We start from the raw sequence: 3,937 nt of genomic DNA, 5'->3' as shown, positions 1-3,937 counted from the left end.
AGTTCTGTCCCAAGCTATACCACCAGGTATAGGAACAGCTGTGATGTTCACTGATGACAAGTCTCTTTGTTCACTATGAGATGATTTGTGTGACTTGAGGAGTAAGTTGATGTTCTTACTTTCTGTGTCCTTTTTTACATATCATCCATTTATCAGCATTCCCAAAGTTATTACCAGGGTCAACCAAAGTAGAAGAAAAAGTACACCCAACACAATCCGAAATTCAATCCCTGGTGAAACCAGATAAGTCTTTTCCAGGTGATGAAAAAGTTCTGTTGCTTGTTCTTTAAAAGTTCTTTTTACTGGCATTGTTTCAGGTTCGCTGGGATCCTTTGAAAACGTATCAAAGTTAATGTAATAGCCAGAGGCAGTTCTGTCAATTGTAGGGATTTGCATCAGGATTAGTTGAAATTGCTGGAACCACTTGATCACTTGTTACATTTGTATAGTCAGATGCTATTTCATTGTAGACAGGTGTTTCTTGACGAACTGTTATTTGGATTTCAAGAGGAACAAGTTCCATAGCTTTGTTGCTTAGTCCTTCATTTCGCACTGCAGATTCTTCAAAAGTGATGAGTCTTTCAGTTTGAACCTCTTGGATAGAAGCCAGATTCGGGCGTCTACTACATTTTTGGAGTCCACTTGGCCTACTGCTTATGATCGGCCACATGATGTGGTTTAACCAGGTCGATGGACACAAACCTGTTCTCCTTTTTACCAGGAAGGGGTGGCAGTAATACTGTTCTTGATCCGTGGATTGCTAGGACAGGTACTGGTTGTCAAATTCCTTCTTGTCCGCGATCTTTTCTCTGACTAGATCCCCAAGCTTAGGAATCTAGACAGGCCTTGCTGGGACGGTCGGTTTCTCTTCAGTGGCTGTTGGCTTCAGGAACACGTTACTTTGTTTCGTTCTTATTTCATTTAAGTCCTGCAAAACAGCCAAACGGTCTTTGATATTGAAGAGTTTTTGTTCCACCACTGAAGTCTGACAATCAAGATCCGAAATTATCATTCTGGTTTCATAAAGGACTTCATATGGAGTGATACCCCCTAGAGATCTTCTTGGCAGATTGTTAAGACTACGTTTGACCCACCCGTCACCCGAGCCTAATACCCTAGCTGTTATAGATTGCTTTATGTCCTGGTATTTTATCTCCACTACCGAATTTCCCTCAGGATGGAATGGACTAGAGTACCGCAATGCAACGCCCAATTTGGCCATCGCCTCTTCGTAGGCTCGAGAGCTAAACGCAGGATCCTGGTCAGAATGTAGCAAGCCAACTGCGTATGTTCTGGTAAAGACTCGCAAATCTTTTATAACAGTTCGAGCGTCAGCCGAGCGTTGAGGCCACATCCAAATGAATCTGTCCTAATATTTGTGGGACCGCATCTGTCCATAGGAACGTCTGTGTGTAGATAGTCTAATGCTGTCTAACAATGGTGTCTGTACTGGGCTGGCTACACTGTAGTCAGGTATCTGGCGGCGTTCCCTGCTGCGATCTCTGTTGCAGTCATGGCAATTAATTGCAAATGTGTGAATGTGGGCATTCATCCCTGGCCACCAGTACATCTCCTTTAATTCTAGTATAGATTTAGAGAACCCTTGATGTATCAGACCCTCTCCCAAATGTGCTTTGTGTATCAAAGCTACTCTACGTTTCCTGTTTGGAATTACTCTATCCCCCACTCCAGGGATTCAAGCAAAAGGAACGGAGTTTGCATCAATTATATATTGGTATTTGAGTGGATAGTTTTGAGGTAACGCTGCACCTCTGCCTTTGCTTGTTGCATTGACAGCTAGCATTATTTCGCAATCTATTTTCGTTTTTGAACGAGTGATTGCAGCTACGGAAGTCAATTGCACAGCTGCATTTGCGGTTTCATCAGCCAATGAATTCCCTGCAACGTGAACGCCATCACGTTGATGACTCAGTGTATGTATCACATGAGCGTGTTGTAGTCCTTGTCGTAACTAAACTACTTGTTCCCAAAGCAATTTATGCTTGATTGTGCCACCTTTTGCATCTTTGTAACCGTTTTAATCCAGTTCTGCAAGTATTCATTGTAAGATTGAACACAATAATACAAATCAAACACTATGAATGTGGGGAATTCTGGATCTGTATTTTCAAGTGCCATCTTGAATGCTTGTAGTTCAGCTCGCTGAGCTGTACAGTCTCCTAGAGATCGTGTTTTAGTGACCATTGGTCGGAATTTACCATCGTGCCAGCGACCTTTAACGATCGCGCACGCTGCACTATAGGCTTGTTTACCCTCCGTAGCAGGTTGGGCTGATCCGTCAGTATAAATTGTCTAACAATGGTGTCTGTACTGGGCTGGCTACACTGTAGTCAGGTATCTGGCGGCGTTCCCTGCTGCGATCTCTGTTGCAGTCATGGCAATTAATTGCAAATGTGTGAATGTGGGCATTCATCCCTGGCCACCAGTACATCTCCTTTAATTCTAGTATAGATTTAGAGAACCCTTGATGTATCAGACCCTCTCCCAAATGTGCTTTGTGTATCAAAGCTACTCTACGTTTCCTGTTTGGAATTACTCTATCCCCCACTCCAGGGATTCAAGCAAAAGGAACGGAGTTTGCATCAATTATATATTGGTATTTAAGTGGATAGTTTTGAGGTAACGCTGCACCTCTGCCTTTGCTTGTTGCATTGACAGCTAGCATTATTTCGCAATCTATTTTCGTTTTTGAACGAGTGATTGCAGCTACGGAAGTCAATTGCACAGCTGCATTTGCGGTTTCATCAGCCAATGAATTCCCTGCAACGTGAACGCCATCACGTTGATGACTCAGTGTATGTATCACATGAGCGTGTTGTAGTCCTTGTCGTAACTAAACTACTTGTTCCCAAAGCAATTTATGCTTGATTGTGCCACCTTTTGCATCTTTGTAACCGTTTTAATCCAGTTCTGCAAGTATTCATTGTAAGATTGAACACAATAATACAAATCAAACACTATGAATGTGGGGAATTCTGGATCTGTATTTTCAAGTGCCATCTTGAATGCTTGTAGTTCAGCTCGCTGAGCTGTACAGTCTCCTAGAGATCGTGTTTTAGTGACCATTGGTCGGAATTTACCATCGTGCCAGCGACCTTTAACGATCGCGCACGCTGCACTATAGGCTTGTTTACCCTCCGTAGCAGGTTGGGCTGATCCGTCAGTATAAATTATACATTCATATTGCTCTAGAGGCAGAATTTCAGTAGGCAGAGGACATTCTTATTCGTATTGTACAAAAGCTTGTGTTTTCGAATATGGATCAAAAACGTATTCAACGTCTGTTGCAGCAAGATAATTAACTCATTGTATCCATCTTGGATGTAAAGCTTTAGCATTCGGAATGCTCGCTTTTGTCACTGCCTCTAAGGCAGGTACAGGTGTAACGACCATAATGCGCTTACCCTGTGGGAGGGCTCTCTCTTTTGCTACTGCAGTTTGAACCGCTGTCAGAATTTTTTCTGTTGAAGTGAATTTCATTTCTGCTTGTGTGTACAGGTGTGATTTGTAAGCTATTGGTACTTTTTCACCTTCGTTAAAAGTTAAGTACGTGAATCTGTATTGTCCTGGAATGATTTGGATCAGTAAGTTGCGTACGTTTACGCGTGTTTGCAAATGTTTTGTTGCTAACATGTCTGTTTGGACTGAACGCAAAAGGTTTGTGTGTTTTTGGGTCCAATTAACTGTTTTGAAATCTGGTTTGATTAGTTTGTAGAGAGGTTTAACCCTTTCTGCCTAGTTTAGAATGTAAGTTCTTCCGAAATTTAGGAAACCTAGAATCAACTGTAATTTCTTCAGCATTTTTGGAGGTTGGACCAGCGCACATTTCTCTGAAAGTTTGCTGCCAGCCTTTTGCCTTCACTTGATAATTCATATCCCAGAAAGAGGACGTTTAAATGGGCAATTCTCGTTTTCT

This window comes from Lissotriton helveticus, chromosome 8, assembly GCF_964261635.1.
Source record: "Lissotriton helveticus chromosome 8, aLisHel1.1, whole genome shotgun sequence".
Classification (NCBI taxonomy): domain Eukaryota; kingdom Metazoa; phylum Chordata; class Amphibia; order Caudata; family Salamandridae; genus Lissotriton; species Lissotriton helveticus.
Note: the sequence above shows the minus strand (reverse complement) of the source record.